At 35.6% G+C, this 18,617-nt stretch overlaps 1 long non-coding RNA gene across 2 annotated transcripts; it reads right to left on the bottom strand.

Annotated features, from left to right (window-relative positions):
- Nucleotides 1–107: 107 nt before the first annotated feature.
- Nucleotides 108–18,082, bottom strand: LOC140621844 (uncharacterized). Of its 2 annotated transcripts, XR_012021571.1 has the most exons (5): nt 17,949–18,076; nt 16,423–16,537; nt 4,882–5,027; nt 4,055–4,262; nt 108–413 (listed from the first exon to the last, which is right to left on the bottom strand). It is a non-coding gene; the product is annotated as an uncharacterized lncRNA (long non-coding RNA). The 2 variants fall into 2 exon arrangements; XR_012021572.1 differs by lacking the exon at nt 16,423–16,537 and having other exon boundaries at nt 17,949–18,082.
- Between the last annotated feature and the right edge of the window lie 535 nt (nt 18,083–18,617).

Here is an 18,617-nt window from a genome sequence, read left to right as displayed (position 1 = left end):
ACATTTAAATTTTGTATGTCCAAAGACACATCACAAAATATTTTTCCCTTTTTTATTTCATTGTTTTCAACCTTCTGAACATGAAAAGAAATGTTTTTATACTGGGCTCTAAAGACAGTGCATGGGTCTTGATTGACCCTTAGGCTATAGTTTGCTGTTCCCTTGATCTAGAGTCACAGAGGCAAGTCACGTGAATCAATATGGTGCAATGGGAGGTGGAAAGGAATCGGATTAAGTACCTGGGTTTTTGTCCTGGCTGGACAGCTTGTTAGTCCTCTGGCTTTGAGTAAGCGTCCACCTCACAATGCTTTACTGTTTCAACCAATGAAATGAAGGTGTTGAAAGAAATGAACATCAAATTCTCTTCTTGCAATAAATTTTGTTTTATTACCTTTCAAAACTAAAATGGATACCTATAAAGGAGGAAAAAAAAAACATTTGATTTCAATTAGAGTTCATGATTTCAGTTCTATTCTTTGCAAAAATCTCTTCTTAAGACAAAAATGTTTTTACACCCCTTGTGTGTAGAAGTTAGTGCTTTATGCCCTTTAGGAAATTGGTGTCACCATGATTTCAATGATGCCTTTCCAGAAAAGCCCTGAAATGATCAATCTCAACTGCCATGAGCAAGGCTACAATATGGCCCGACAAGATGTTAGTAGTTTATTTCTAAATAAAAGCCATTCTTAAGTGATGGGTGAAAATTCTTATGCATAACAGTCAATCTCATTCGTTCCAGTTTAGATTTCTTTGAGGGCCAGGTGTGTTGAGGGTTAGCTTTGTAATGAAGCATGGGCTTCTTGTTGAAACAGCTCTCTCTGCAATGCTCTAGGGCAACCATGATGCAGATTCTGACTTATTTAACTATTCTTCAGGATGATTTCAATTTTATATATTTAGCAAGGAACTTTTCCCAAGGTATTTTTTTCCTCTCTTCCAGAGACAACGTCTGTAAGGTTTATCATTACCTTAAAATGTTAATTCTATAAAATATATGACATTTTTAAATAGCAAATCAAAAAATATTAAACTGATTTAAGTTGTGTTTCTGAAGGTAGTTGCAATAATATCGCCTCTTCTACTCCCACGTGAAGCTTTGGAATCTATTTTGCCTTCCCCTTGAATCTACTCTAGTAAATTGGTGTTGACCAATAGAATTAAGTGAAACTGATACTGTAACTTTTGAGGTCAAGCCTTTTCTGCAGCTTTCAATTTCTCTCTTTAGGAGTCCTTATCTGACAGGGGAAAAGGTACAGCTACTTTATTGAAGAGATGACATTGAGAAAGAAAGAGATGCCCAGGTGGCCTCCACCTGTTCTAACCATTGAACCAGAGACACCATGCAGGTGAATAAATTCATCCTGGGCATTTCAGTTCCTGCTAGCCCAGTGCCCCAAATTAACCCAATTTCTAGCTGATAATATTTCTAAATGCAGCCAAATGAGTAACCTCAGGAAATGTCATAAGAAATGCCCAGTCAGGGGATCCCTGGGTGGCTCAGAGGTTTAGCGTCTGCCTTCAGTCCAGGGTGTGATCCTGGGGACCCGGGATTGAGTCCCATGTCGGGCTCCCTGTATGGAGCCCGCTTCTCTCACTGCCTGTGTCTCTGCCTCTCTCTCTCTCTCTCTCTCTCTCTCTGTGTCTCTCATGAATAAATAAATAAAATCTTAAAAAAAAAAAAAAAAAAAGAAAGAAATGCCCAGTCAGGTACACCTGGCCTGTGAATTCCCGACTCACAGAATCTGAGCAAATACAATGATTCTGATTTTAAGCCATCAAGTATTAGGACAGTTTGTTGAGCAACAATAGATAAGTTAAATGAACTTTATTCCAATTAAATTTCATAATGATCAATTATATCACCAATTACACTTCAGGTAACTGTACACAGCTTATCAGTAGGTAGCTGCTCTATGGTAAAACATGCTGAAATCAGTAATCTCACTATATGTCTTCTGCATTTTAAATAGTCGTTGTTCTTTAGGCAATATTTCTTGCTGGCTAAAATAATTAAAAGATGCAATGCAACTCACAATGAAGTAGCATATATAAAATTTAAAATTGAATTTAAAATTCTTAAATTTAAAATTATCTACAATAAATTTAACATGAATTAATTCTGGTTTATTATTATCAGAATTAGCTATTTTATCATAATGCCAATAAAAATGGAGTTATATTGTTCTGCAGAATGTGTTTATTCTATATGAACATAAATATATTTTAAAACTTTTTAAAGTATAAATATATTTATTTTTAAAATAACTGGAAATAAATATATTTTTAAAATAGCTGGTAAATCACAGAAAGATGGAGATTTATTTAATTCATATGTCATTGTAATTAAAAGATTTTTTCTTAATGTTGTGGTAAAGTTGCACTATATAAAACTATGGATGATGGCATGATACACATGAGTTTCATTATGATCATATAGCTTATTTGAAATTGGCCTAATGTTTTCTCGATGCTCCTTCTTCATGACAAAAAAAAAAAAGAGTAACTACTTAAATGGTGACACAAATTGATGTTAATAAGTTAGTACATTCATATAAGAACTCCCAATTTTACTGCTAAAAGCACACCATTATATGCAGCATTATGTAGTTTAAAAGGCACACAGATAAGTGCCTGTATTCAAATCCATTTCTGTGCCCTTTGTATTCTTATCTTTCCCGGGCCAGCAGACAATCCGGCTTTTCACTAACCTTTGGCACTCCACCATCAGCAATAAACTGTGCTCCTTCCTAGTCCCTGAGCTTCCCTAATTAGCATCACCTGTGGTATGTTCCATTTGAGCCCCCCCATCAGCGGCATACACCTGCTTTGGTGCCTGCAGGTAGAACAAGGCTCAGTGTTTCAGGGCTCTGGGGAGTCCATCTGCATGCCCTAAAACCCTAACTAAACGAACCTATCATCTTCAACGAGTTTACTGTAGTCTCTAATCCTGGCAATTGTGCCTCAATGAGGTAGAAGTAAAGTGATAAACAAGAACCTGAATGGATCCACAATACCGTGGCCCAACAAATTAAGTAGAACATTTTCCCTTTGTTTTCAAAATGAAAAATACTTGTTTTTACCTAGCAAATTATGTAAAATATTTTCTATTATTTTCCAGAGGAAATATTGTTTGTTTTTGCATTTATGTTTTCTCTAAGCCTTCTTTCATAAGTCATGTAAGTTGTAACTTAAATGTAATCATTTAAATCTTTTTTTTGATCACAATATATTTTTAAGCATACATTTTGAAGCACAGCTTCCAAAATATTCAAGGTCCTGTTTTCCCTTAAAATATTTTAATGATATAAAGCATCTCACATGAATGTTAGTTAGATGGGTAAAATTGACACATTTAAAACATTTAAAATAAAAAATATATAGGAATGAATCATAAAAAATTTAATGAATGTCTTTCACTGAACAATGGATGAAATGTAGGTTGTTAAACCAAAGGAATTTTAAAAGGCTTAATTTGTGTTCTTCTCACGAACTCACACTTTTCTTTCTTCATACCTTTTTTCTTTGCCAAGGAGAATTGGCTGTGACACTTAATGGGTATATTTTGTTAAAGCTAAGTTCTTTTAATGTCAAGCTATTATATCTTCTACATACAGGAGAGAAATGGTGCCAAGATTTCTAACAAGTAGGTACACATTCGTCTTTAAACAGAAAGGCACTAAAAAAGCTTTGTGTTGGTAGATTGATGTGTTGAAAGATATGCAAGTCAATTCTGAATCTATTAGACTAAAGGCTGTTTTTGAGAAAAAGAAAAAGCCTATAGATTAATACTCATGCTAAAAACAAGTGTCTGATCTCCTTGCCCAATTCGTAATAAATAACACATATCTTTACTTGGACTAGAAAAGTAGGGTAGAAATTTGCTTTGTTGTACAAAGTTTTACTAAAGAATCAGAATATCATATCTATTTTGGTTTATAATTTTTTAAGTAAAAGTAAAAAAGAAAAAGTAAATACAATTTTAGTCTTCAATGAATTCCATTTGCAATGACCTACATGTGTAAGAAAGGAATAGCCATCATAACTTAATACTTACCTAGTTTTGATTTCCCATTTCATGCTCAGAATGAAAGATTGTTATATATGAATCACACACTCTTTATCTTACATATGAGAAACTGAGACCCCGAAAATGACTTGTCTGGGATTGCACCATGATTAGTGATTAAACTCCAGTGTCTTGATCCTTAGCATAGTGCTGTTTCCACTGCAATATTCCACATTTCTTCACTGATTTTGAGTCTCTGAATGTCAAATGAAAAAGAGATGAATTTTAATAAATAAGTCTAAATTAAAGTGATCAACTATATAACTTTGCAGTCTCTCTTACAAAGTGGGCTGGAAACATCTCAAGAGTTCTAGATTATGAAGCCATGCCACCATAGTTATAAAGGTGGTAGGTAGTTCCTGTAACGTAGGTCATTTTCATCACCAATGGTCATCCACCTATTTAGAAGTATTTCAGATAAAGAAATAGACTACTTAGACAAGGCTCTAGGTCTATAAAGTAGCAGAAGGAAAAGAAAATAGAATACATAAACAGAGAAGTTTGCACAGGTTGTAGCACTACATTTGAATCAGAATACTGACAATAATAAGGTCAACCAAAGTTCTCCCTTGTATCTATGAATGCAGCATTGAGTAGCACTTTTCAAAATATGCTTTGCGGAATGTAAGTTTCTTAGAATATGAATAGGTTTTAAGTGAAAACAAAGGTTTTCAAATTCAAATATACTAGAGAAAAATTGCATACAATATCCCTTTCTTGGTATTTACAATGCATGTGAGGATACCAAAAGCTCTGCAAAGTTGTATACTACAGATACCTATTTAACTATCTTACCAAGTACTTCTCAAACTTACCTTAATACAGAACTTTTTTCAAATGATAACATTTTATAGAACACAATGGGAAACACTGATTGAGCGTATACTTATGTCCCAAAAAGCCAAAGCAAGGAATTCTATTGTCCATTCTCAAGCAGAAGAAATGTTATTTTGAATCTTTCCTGAGAAAATGAGATACACAAAATATCATTTCATGATCAACATCTTTCCTTTCCATCTGCTTTCCTTTTCTAAGCCCTCTCAAAATTAAAAACCCACAAGAGATTAAAAAACAAACAAACCCCATAACGTTTAATGTGGCTACTTCAGTAGGTGAAAAATGAGAGATACATCTTTTCATTTGCTTACAAAGGTCACTGCATCTGTCATGAGGGCCAATCACTTTAGGTAAGATTATGGATTACTCCCTATCCCTAACACGTACACACACGCACATACACACACACACACACGAATCTATTTTATGGCTATATATAATAAGTATGTCAGGGCTATATGGAGCTGAGTGCCGAGAATTCTGTATGGCTACTTTTTATGAGTTCGACTTCATTTTTTTGCCCTTGTCCCCTTTAGCAACGGAAGTAGAAAAGCAGGCTTCCTGCATAAAAGTTATGAATAAGCAAACTCGCAGAGTCCCCTGTGGAGCAGAAATTTTTAAATGTAAAAGATAAAGAAGAACTTGGCAAAAGCAATCTGTGAATTGACTTTAAGAACCCTCCAAGGAGTTTTTCTAGGTAGTTGCTAATAATTCAGAGGAACTGCTAATAACCACTCTTATTCCCTGCTGATATGAGGTCTTAGCTGCTAAGGTCCTATCAGGACGGAAGCATTTAGCATTATTCTGTACAGAGCAGATTTCCTTTAGATTATGTAAGAATGTGTAAAATATGGTGAGTTAGGATTTTTCTTTCCTATGCAAGCTGCACAGGACAAGGATGGGAGTGAATATGTCTGCTCATGTAGTCTGGAGATTCAAGGCTCCTTTTGTGAACTGATGATGGCAGAATGAGGAGAAGAGCTAAAATTTGCTGGGTTTTGTTTTACTTGCTAACTTTGTCAGTTCAAATTTAACATTGACTTCTAAACGGATGGGGATGTTCCTAGAAAGGTGATTTAACCAAGTATTGCTGAACAATTTAGCATTGCGTTAGTATTGACTTACAAGCTTTAGAGTAAATCAAATCTCAGTGATAAAACTGTAAATGGCTTCCCTCTGTCTTCAAATATGTATATATATATTTACATTCTCAACAATTCACTGAGCATAGACCTACAGCTTTGTTTAATGCAAAGTCTGGCCATGTGGAAAATATGGGCACTGAAGTGGAGAATATTTTCTCATTCTTCTATGCTAGTGTTGCCCTTTCCTGTCAAGATACACATGCACGTGTCCACAATAGGAGCGATATTTACAAGCTGTATTTTACATAATTCCAGGGAATGACTATCTACTCCTCCACCGAAGAGAATTCCCTTGGCACTCCTGCTTGCCATTCTAGCCTGCTGGTTCGTTTGTTCTATTGTATATCCTGCAGAGTGATGCATTGCAGCATCTTTGCCGGTTGTAGCTGAAGTGGAGTCATCCATCATCCCAATCACTGGAACTGAGGACCTTATGGACTGGGAGTAAATTATGAAGCTATGAGGAAGGTGATCATTTTTGCAGAAACAGCTATTTTATGTTCCTGTTCTCTCTACCATCCTTTCTTTCCTGTGTGGGATAATGAAAGAGCAAAAGCCACAGGACCGGTTTGTGTCCTACAGATTCATACTGAAAGAAGAAAATACAATCAATAAAAATGCACTTAACAAGCCTAAGATTGACTGGTCTTTTTCTTGTTTATTTTGAATTTCAGATGTGATTTTCTGTTGACCTGCTGTTAATGCCATATAGCTGTAGATTTCCCAGATTTAAGTGTGTTATAAATGGATAAACTTCACCACATGGGATGATTTAAACTGATTTGAGATCCAGTCTGGGCACTACAAAGGGAAAGTTGTCAATTATCCTAGGAAATTTCAGCCATGTGGAGTCAAACTAGATAAGTTATTCTTCTCCTACACTCTCTCCCCTACTTTCCGCAGGTGGAAGCATCAATTAATGGCTGAAAACTTGCCATTTTGCTTCAAGTAATTTACACAAGTCTTTATTTTATTCTAGTAAATTTAGAATCAGTTTAACCTTCAAAATATGGAAAAAATGTTTAAATTACTTCAAGAAAATTGAATAACTTCCCAAATATTATTAAGGGAAATTGAAGATAATTATAATATCTTAAAATTGAAGTAGTTCTAATACATGACTAATTTTACTGAACATTTTTTCCTCCAATTATTCTGCAGTTATATAGTTTTATCTTCTAAAATCCACCAGTATTGATCTGCTTTGATTTATTTTTGTTGCATATGTATTGACTATTTTCTAATGGAAGAGTGTTATATTGCTATTATGGATACTTACTATTTCTTTCATAAAAGATTTTAAATCTAAGAAGTGATTATTAAAGAGAGCTAAATAGCCTCACTTGGTAGGTGGATTTTAATGTAAATAATGTGATAACACTTCAATGTAGTTGCTTTAAAATGGCTTAACTAGTAGAACATGTCATATTTAAATCTAAATTAATATTTTATTTTGGAAGGTGCATTTTTTATGGATAATAAGACATTAAAGGAAACATTCTAACTAAAAATTAAATACTGGGAAAAAACTAAACCTCAGTTACATCTGGTTGCTATATGAGAGATAAATATTTAAAACAAATTATACTATGTGTGGTATTTTTGAAACAAATATTTACCTTTTATTTAGGATGACCACATACATACTTTTTGTACCATAGCTACTGAATGTTTATGCAAAATGCCAACAGATGCAGTAGCAATCAAGTCTAATGGAAATGAAAGTTAGAAAAGAAATTAAACTTTCTTTGAAGGGGGGGTTGTTTTTCATATGAAGTGTAGCAAAGCAAGCTAATTTTACCATGTTTAAATGCAAATTTTATTGAGACACATCAAAGGCAATGAAAGGCAGACATAATGGTTTCGTTCTATTTTAAACTACCTTATTGGCTTCAGCTGCTCTTTTTGAATGACACCAGTCTCTTACACTTTATTGATAATAGTTTACACCCAATCTTTCACCAAGGAAGAGAAAGTTCATTAACCTGAAGAATCAACCCTTCCATAACCTTTTTTTTTTTTTTTTTTTTTTTGGCCAGGTAGTAAAATAATGAAAGAGAGACTCTGTTAAAAAAAAAAAGTCTTTTTCTATAGTTTTAGTTTAAAAAATGGAAAATTTGAGAGTTTTACAGGAATTACAGAAGCACCAACTAAACATAGTTCCTGAGATACTCTTAAGTGTTACATCCATAATTTTCAGTTGGGTGTGGAGCGCTGTCCATCTAAGGGTAATTCAGATAGGGTGCTTTTAAAATTTGCACAATAAGCCAAAATCAGGCCCTAGATGGACAAGGTTCTAGAATTTCACATGTCCTTGTAATAAAATATTGTGACTCTTATTTCAAAGAGATTTATAGGGTTGTGTGTAACTTAGGTTGCTCAAATTTCACATGAACATCCAAAACCAGATTAAATTCATATGGTTTTCTGTATGGGATGAAAAACAGCTTTGGATGTACCACCTTCTTGTATCTGATTTTACTAAAAGCTAAGTCACATAATCCATAGTTAGTGGCCTCTGACGCTTAGGAAGCTTCTTTACTGTTCTTTGTAAGACAGTTTCCAGGTCCATGGTATAATTTAAAACAATTTATGTAATCGACAGAGAAAGAAATTCCCATGTCATATCTTAGACAACGATTTGGCTGACAAGCACTCTAACATGACTGAATTCTACAATTTGTTGTTGAGCTAGTTCGAACTAAGGAGGCAAGTATGTCTAATCCTTGGCATACATATATTTCAAAAATATGGTATTACAAAGTACTGCACCTTAATTAAACAATGTAATATTATTAAATATTACTAGTTTTGAGCCCTATCTTTAACTTAGAAAGTAATTCCCACATATAAACTAAAATAACTACTTAAAAAAGTTATAGAAACATGACAATATATACATCATGCTTACCTCAGAAGCAAGCAAACAAAAAAATACCATTGCTCAGTGTTGTTTGACTTACCATTTCCTGCTTAAAATTCAGAAGTTTCACTTAGTAGGTTTCTGTGCTCAGTATTTTTATAATGTAACACAACTGTTTTGATATAAATCACAAAAGCATACATGGCTCTTCTTTCATCAATCCACTTGAAAATGTCTTCACCAAAATAGCCTTTAACTGTTCCAAAACTTGATTTCATATACCCAAGAGGAACCCCATTTTCTATCTGAAGAACATCGGGATTATTATTTCATAGGAAAGCAATCATTACGGTGCCTGTAGCACCTGTGACTGATTTTCTGCGTTTACATGTTCCTACACATCGTTAATCCTTCCCTTGTGTACTGCAAGGCATATGGCATTAGTCAGTAGTGAATTAAAGATCTTCTGTTTGCTTCAAAGATAACTTTAAGGCCCTATATTCATGATGTAAGTGCATGATTATTCATTTTTAAAGCCTGCTGTGTAATTTACCTAAGGTTGTTTTTTAAATTAAAACATTAAAATACATAGAACAAAAGATAGAAAATAAAGTTAACTCTTACACAGCTGTACAATAACAAATGATTTCCACCTTCTGTTTTAGAAATGATGCCATCCAAATAACAGAAAAACAATGTCAGAAATCTAAGAATACCTTTAGAACAGCTATGGATAATTCAGAAGTTTTCAAATACTCTGTTCAGTAGTATGCAAAAAATTCTCATTCTGATGCCAGTAATACACAGTGCTATGGAATCCCAAGCTAAGCTTTCCTCTGGATATTTCTTGATCTTTTTATGTGGTTGTTTAGCTCTCTTACTTTTTATCTGCCTCAACTCTGGTGAAACATAGAATAAATCTGTCTGGAGTATCAGGCAAATGACTTCTTGGTACTTCTTTATTTTCATTTCTTTGCAGTGATTTTTATAGCTCATGGGGCTGGAACCGATGTTAAGACATGGTCAGCTGTTTTCATCTGCTTGTAGCAGGAAGGGCCAGAAGGCATATTGAGGATAGCCAAAGAATGCAACGTTTAAGAGTTCAGGGTAGAAAATCAGATTAGGAGCTATAAAAAGATCAAGAGACCAGTGTTCTTGTGTGTTAAAATACGGGTGGAGAAACCATTAGAATTTAAGGTCTATGAAGGCAGGAATTTCTGTCCTGTTCACTGCCATAACCAGAATAGAACATAGTAGGCACCCAATGGATATTTGTTTAATGAATCAATAAAATGCACAACACAAAAGCAAACAAAAGATATAGCAGATAGTACCATAGAAAATGAGGTAAGAGAAGAAAGGCCACTCAGTAGAAATAAAACTGATCAATGAAATATACAGGAAGCAGGTATACAGACAGGAATCCGGAAAATGCCAACAGATGAGAGCAAGGCAGGCAAAAAAAACCCTTTATAATGATGATGACTTTTTGAGCACTTGCTATTGCTTTATGTGGTTTTTGTTTTTTAAAGATTCTATTTATTTGACAGAGAGAGAGAGAAAAAGAGAAAACCAGCAGGGAGGGTGGCAGGCAAAGGGAGAAGCAAGCTCCCCACTGAGCAGGGAGCCCAACTCCTGGATTGATCCCAGGGTTCTGGGATCATGACCTGAGCCGAAGGCAGACAATTAACTGACTGAGCCCCCCAGGTGCACCTAAGTGTTTTACATAGATCACCTCTCTTTGTCCCTGATAGTACAGACAGGAAAATAAGTCACGAGGTCTCGATTTTAGAAGATGGTAAACATCACATCAGAATCCAGGGTTTCTGCCCCTGAACACTGCTGTACTGCCTCCTTTTGGATTCTCTAAAGATCATGAATATTAAATAGGCCCTGGAAGAGCAAGCAGAACAATGGATGCACAAAACTAGAAAGAGAACTTGATTTTGAGCCAAACATTTAGGCTGGCCAGGAAAATTTATAAATTGGATTACTGTTTGGAGTTAAGCTGACCCAGGACTTGATGTTAGGATGACATGGAAGCACATCACAAGGTATGAGCAGATTAGGAAAAGGGTTTGTTTTTGCCTTTTATGGCATGCATCATCCATTTCAGTTTTCTTAGTCGAAGGATTTCCAATATATTTTTTAGCATCAAAACATTTTATGGATTTCCAAAGATCAGTATTTATATTTTAGTACTTGACCTGCTGATTGGTGAAATATATATATATATATATATATATATATATATATATATATATATACTCTTCTAAAAATAGTGTTTTCCTGCACATTTGAATTTTAATCTTTCTTTTTTTTTAAATTTTTTTTAATTTTAATCTTTCTAAGAGAGCATCTGCATAATTTGAAAAATGGAAAGCCATCCATTTAAAACATATTCTTTATACAATTCACAGGTATACTGTTGAAGCATTTGGATTGTTAAACTGTTGGATGAAATAAGATGGCCACCAAAATTTATCTAAAGAGTAGATTCTAAGCTATTAGGTTTACTACAATTTATTAAGATCTTAATTGTTATTTACTTGTATTAATTAGAGCAGGTTTTCTCAACCTTGACACTACAGATATTTTGAGCAGGACAATTCTATGTTTTGGGAGATTGCATTATAGGATGTTTAACAGCATTCCTGGCCTCTACCTATTAGATGCCATGAGCAACCACCCTTAAAAATAAGGTGCTTACTTCTGAGGATTTACCCCAAAGACACAGATGCAGTGAAACAGCAGGACACCTGCATCTCAATGTTTCTAGCAGCAATGTCCACAATAGCCAAACTGTGGAAGGAGCTTCAGTGTCCACTGAAAGATGAATGGATAAAGAAGATGTGGTATACGTATACAATGGAATCTTACTCAGCCATTAGAAACAACAAATACCCACCATTTGCTTTCATGTGAGTAGAACTGGAGGGTATTATACTGAGTGAAGTAAGTCAGTCGGAGAAGTAAAAATATTATATGGTCTCATTTATTTGGGGAATATAAAAAATAGTGAAAGGGAATAAAAGGGAAAAGGAGAGAAAATGAATAGGAAATATCAGTGAGGGTGACTAAACATGAGAGACTCCTAACTCTGGGAAATGAACAAGGAGTAATGGAAAGGGAGGTGGGCGGGGGAATGGGGTGACTGGGTGACAGGCACTGAGGTGGGCACTTGACGGGATGAGCACTAGGTTACATAGCATTATGCTATATGTTGGCAAATCAAACTCCAATAAAAACATATACAAAAACATAAGGTGCTTAGCGTGTAAAATTAATGCCCTCTCAGGTCACATACTACCTTACTCTGGTCTGAGACCTGGTACATGTTGTCAAATGTCTTCTTGGAGACATGGTGGGAAAATTCTACTCAATGAAATACCAAGTTAGAGGACTACCAATGGTTTTAACAAGTCCATTACAAAATGTATAAAAGGGCTCAATAATAAATAAGATCATTCTCATTCAAATAATAGGTTAAATATGTAGAGGTTTTTTCCTACTTGACCATTCAGGGACTGTTGGAAGAGGTCATCCAAAGGACACGACTGTCTGTTGCCCAGTGAGCTGGACTCAGGCAATTGGAGTGGTTACTTGTTCTCTCCTCTGTCCTAGGAACATCCGTTCCACACACCATTTCCACAGTAGGAGCCATTTCAAAGATGCCTCCTTGAGAAAGTAATGTTACTGAGGCCACCTGAACCGAATATGTCACTGAACCCTGTTAAGGTCTCTATAAAAACTCTGAAGATTTGGGCAGGCATGTGGGAAGATGGACTCATCTTACCACTGCCCAAGGCAAGCCTCATATGTAAGTAACTTCCCTTGCTTACTGAAATTGCCACCCACCAGTCGGGAGTGGCCTGCCTCTTCTTTGGTCTCTCCTAATGCTCCATGTGTGAGAGACCGTTTCATATTTCATCTGGGAAACTCCCAAGGTGGTGAACTAACAGGGACCCAGGTTCTTTCTACACTGAGCCTTCACCATCTTCTAAAGCCTCTTATTTTCTGTGACCAGTTGGTAGCAGGGGAAGAGAATGTGGAAAAGGTGAACACACTTCTTAAAAGCTGCATCCCAGATGTACGATACTTGGTCTCATACCCCATTGGCTAGAACTCAGTCACATGCCTATGCCAAAGAAATCTGAGAAATGTCATCTGTGTGTCCCGTATAAACAGGAAACATATAGTTAATGAGCAGCTTGTACATACACCCTAGAGAACAGAGAGGCAATGTTTTTGACGGAAAAAAAGAGAGAGAAAAAAAGAAGGACATACCCTTCCAAAACTTGTACTAATTCAAATCACATTGACAAAAAAGTGAATAAATAAACTGGGACAAATTCACACAATTGGATACAATGCAATCATAAAAAGAAAGAAACTACAGCTAGTCATGACTGCAGGAATGAACCTTTGGAAATATATCAGGGCAACATAACAAGTCCTGGAAGATGACACATACTATTACAGATAACTATAGAACTTCAAAACAAACAAAACACAACAATAAAACATATGTCAGGCACATGATAAAACTAGAAAACCTAGAAAGTGGTAAAACGGGATGAAAAATAGTGGAGACACAATGAGAGTGGAATAAGAGAATGGCACAAAAGTAGATGCAAGTTATTGGAAATGGCCTAGTTTGGGGGTTGGGTGGTGGGTTCAGTGCTACTGTTCATATTTTTATTCTTTATAACTTACATATAATATTGTTAACATATTTAATAATGTATTACACTATAAAATATTGAAGCAAAAAAAGATCAAACTAGAACAAGCACATTAGAATTTGTTTATTATTGAACATTATGTACTTACTGAGCATTTGCTATTGGCAAATTTAACCAAATTGTTAAAGCTTTAGGACTCGCCCTGCTAGTTATTTTAGAAATCTTGAAGCAGGATGAAGCAGCTAATTAGACTGCTGTGAATTTCTGGTATTATATTTCATTTTTGCTTTAATTACTGTTATTTTGTGATTTATTTTGATTACAACACATTAGTTTTAGTATTAAGATTTATTAGTACACTATTTTGAATGACTTGGAAGAAATTGTTTTTCATTCTATTATGCATTTGGAAATGTAATTTTATTATTTCAAGGAAGAGATTTTTTTTCAATATTTTAAATGTTTAATGGAATTGAAGAGCAAGTAAGAGAAAAATATACAGAAATATGTTTTTTTTTAAAGATTTATTTATTTATTTATGAGAGACAGAGAGAGAGAGGCAGAGACACAGGAGGAGGGAGAAACAGGCTCCATGCCGGGAGCCCGATGCAGGACTCCATCCCAGGACTCCAGGATCGCGCCCTAGGCCAATGGCAGGCGCCAAACCGCTGAGCCACCCAGGGATCCCCAGAAATATGTTTATAGTAAACTATTAATATATTTTTTTAGATGGATAATATTTAAAAGAAAATTTTAAAAACCCTCTTTGGAGCATATTGATAAAAAGTTTGTATACTGTAGAGTTAATTCATATTGGAATAGAAATACCTAGAAATAATGTTTGGAATCATAGAGAAAGGCAGCAATTTATCAAAATCAATGTTGGCCTGTGGGCCAGTTAGTGGACAGATCTTTATTTATTTATTTTAAAGATTTCATTTATTCATGAGATAGAGAGAGAGAGAGAGAGAGAGGCAGAGACACAGGCAGAGGGAGAAGCAGGCTCCATGCAGGGAGCCTGATGTGGAACTTGATCCAGGGACTTCAGGATCAGGCCCTGGGCTGAAGGCAAGCACTAAACCGCTGAGCCACCCAGACGTCCCTGGACAGATCTTTATTATATTCAAATACCCTCCTGTGTACTCAACTTAGAGTCACAAAATCAGAAGATGTCTAAACTTAGGACTCCTGCTACCACCTCAGAGTCCACCCCCCCGCCCCCCCAATCTATGTAGTTTTTAGCCTTCTGTCTGAGACAATCTAATTGAGGATCACAGAAACTGAGAAAATGATGGGGACAGGCAGAAAGGAAAAAAAGAAATTCATTTAAACTTCTTTTTCCCTTTTCTTTTCTAATATCATAGGAATGTGTCTAGGTACCCATTTAAAGTGCAACAACAAAGAAAGAGTTCATACTCTAGTTAGTAATGGGTGATTGATGAGACTATATTGGAGAACTACTATTTTTAAAGATTTCTTTATTTATTTGAGAGAGAGACAGAGACAGAGCCAGTAAAGGGAAGGGCAGAGGAAGAGAATCTTTAAGCAGACTCCCCACTGGAACATAGAACCTGTCCTGGCTCCCAACACAGGGCTTGATCTCCACCCATGAGATCATGACCTGAGCAAGAAACCAAGAGTGGGACACTCAATGGACTGAGACACCCAGGCACCCCAGTGAGAAGTATTCTTTAAAAAGATTTAACATGCTCATTTATACTCCCATTTATATTTAGTTATCATTTAGATGTGAGCATTCATAGAGATGCATATTGTTTAAACATCTTGTTTTGGCAAAAGTACATAAAAAAAATCTCAAGCAAATAAATTTGCTTGGGGATGGTCATGATATTTTGACAAGTTTAGGATGGATAAATATAAAACTGACGCAAAAACTATGATAGACATTGGTGTTTGCTTCATTATTGTCATGGAAATTTTGTATAAAAATACATTTGACAAGCTTTGTTATGTTTGGTGCAATTGAAAAAGTTGTTTGTGTAATTCCTTTGATGATTAACTGACTGGAGTTTTAATGATGCCATTGAAGAGGAAAACAATGAGGCGTCATTCCTAACAACTGGTACCCGCAGCATAGAAAATGATTTTCACATTTGGCAAATTTACCTTGAATACAGCTGTTGGATGAACATAAAATTTGAGTAGTTGGAAGAAAAATGAGATATGGAGCCTGGCACTTATAATGAATTATCAAATGTGAGTAATTGTACTTAGTTGAACCAAAACACTGAACTTTTTGAAGCTGACTCATCACTTTAATAATTTCTTTTTTAAAGCTATTTTATGCCTAATAAATCCATAAAACATCAAAGTGCTATGAAATATGATCAGTGCTAGTTCTTTCATTATATGGGGAAGGAGTGAGCTTTAAAGTAAATTTTCCCAGAAAAAATTTTCTCCATTAACAGGGTGATTACCACACTTTTGATTCTCTCTGCCTGTTCATGATTTGGCTCTATGAGGTAGCAACTGTGTAACTAACTATACAGCAGTTTTTCAAGCAAAATTTCATTCCCAGAAACATGAAATGTGTCATAGAAAAAGAGCCCAAGAACATCAACAGGATGGAGGGTGGATGGAGAAGGAAAATCTTGGGATCCCTGGGTGGCGCAGCGGTTTGGCGCCTGCCTTTGGCCGAGGGCGCGATCCTGGAGACCCGGGATCGAATCCCACGTCGGGCTCCCGGTGCATGGAGCCTGCTTCTCCTTCTGCCTATGTCTCTGCCTCTCTCTCTCTCTCTGTGTGACTATCATAAATAAATAAAAATTAAAAAAAAAAAAAAAGAAGGAAAATCTTGATCTTTACCTTTTCAAACATGCTAGTTGTTCAGGGCCAGGTATCCAGAGCCCAAGATCTGCGAACTTAAACTCAGTTGGCATGACTTTATCAGGGATTATCATGGTGCCATGCTCTATCGTAGCTAGATGGGAAAAATATCACCAATACTTCCTATCATGTCAAAGGAATTTGCAATATTATTACCTTTTTCTAGAAATTAAAAGAAGGCCAATGAGTCTCGTTTGATGTGGGTTTCTAACTTTTATTTCCCCCTTATACCTAGTGTTTATTGGAATAAATATGCTCCATTAAGTTGCAAGAAGGAAAATAAGGAAAATACAGGCTTAGGCCATCCAAACCTTTATAACTTGCTTTCTTGATCAGGAACATTGAGAAACAGTCTGGCACTTAGGGACAAAAATAATGCATAGAAATTGCGATCACTTTGGGTGAATTTAAGATTTAGGGCATCAGTAAACCAGGCTATGAAGCATTTGAGTTTTCAGGGTCCTAAATTAGAAAGTTGTAGTTGATGCTAGGAGTCGGGAGACTACTTGTTGGTAGGCAAAGGTTCAAGAAAATACAAGCCTGTTGAGCCTTGTAAAATTCGTGTTGCATTTTAAGTTTTATTGCGACTGTTTTCATATTTAATTGGTTTTTAAAATATTCTGCATGTTTTAATGCATATTAATTAAATAATACTATAAATATTCTTCAGAAACATGAATTTTTAAGTTCATTGTCCCTAGGATATAGCTAGGTTGGTCCTTTTAGCTGTGATTAATGATTCTCTCTGCTGCATAATATCTCATTACCTGGATATACCACCATTTATTTACCATTCTTCTGTTTATAGATGTTTTAATGTGTTTGGTTGTTTTTCTAATGTGAACAATGTTATTTGAATATTCTCATACTTTTTCCCTGGTTATATTCAGGAGTTTTCCTAGTGCAGTGGCTTTCAATAATGTTTAACCCTGGCACAGAACATGAAATTTATTTTACATAGTAACTAAGTAAACAAAAATTTCCCCAAACAACAAAAATAATTCTTATTTGATTCAATCTCATATTTTCTACTCTATTCTATTAAATTTATCATTTATCCTACGTTATTTTTAGTTTTTAAACTTCTTGGTCACCTTCTTAGAATCATGACCATAAGATCATGAAAATTAAAGCTCAAGTTCACCTGATTTGGCAAACGAACCCAAGTGAAGACTGGAGTACTATTAAATTAATCTCTTTGAGATTCCTCGTTCACTGAGTCTGGGTCTTAGAGGACTATCTAATTTGTCTGTATGAACCCTTGGTATATCAAAAGCTCTCTTCTCTGCCTTGCCTACTGTCAAGCAGAATGAATTCTTCTCTTGTTCCTCTTCCAGAGTAATACATATCTGGGGGATCTATCCTTCCCTACAATGAAATGGAGAGTTGAGGAAGAGGCTGATGCTCTGAGATTTTAACTGCAACTAGTTATGCAAATTCAAACAGGAGGAAGAAGTAGCATATCTCTGCATTTTTGCCAATCCAGTTTTACCAATAATACATACTACGATCCTCATTTAGCTTCTCGTGTCTGCTTTCAGTTGGTTGGATTTAAAATAATTACAAATTCCTTGACCTTCTTTTCATGGAAAGTTGGTTCTATATCTATGTATATATATCCAATCTCCTAGGCACTGAGTGGAGAAGTGATGCTGTAAGATTCTGAGGCTACAGCATAACAATGCCACATTCCTTCTGCATTGTTCTCTTTGAACACTTACTCTCCAGATGCTTCCTGGGGATCTCAGAACTCCGTTGTCATGATGAGAGAAAACCTAATCACCAAGGAAGATCATATGAGAATATATAGTTGACAGTACAGCTAAGTCCGGGATTAAGTTCTCTTATCCCAGGCACTAAACATGGGCGTGAAGAAAGCTCCAGAATAATCCAGCACCAGGGTATTTGAGTGACTCCCATCCATTTGAGTCTGCTCAGCTGAGGCTCTCTCCGGAATTGTGAGAGACCAGACATATTTGCTGGAACCCATCTTAATTCCTGACCCACAGAACTTGTGAACATATTCGATGGTGGTTGTTTTAGGACACTTACTTAGGGATGGCTTGTTTTCCAGCAATAATGACTGAAACAATTGGAGCAAGGAAAGTGTGGATGAGGGAAAATAAGAAAGTTTTCCTCCAGTCTCCAACAATATGTTCAGGCAACAGATGAGC

This window comes from Canis lupus, chromosome 30, assembly GCF_048164855.1.
Source record: "Canis lupus baileyi chromosome 30, mCanLup2.hap1, whole genome shotgun sequence".
Taxonomy (NCBI): domain Eukaryota; kingdom Metazoa; phylum Chordata; class Mammalia; order Carnivora; family Canidae; genus Canis; species Canis lupus.
This window is presented reverse-complemented; position numbering and strand designations above follow the sequence as displayed.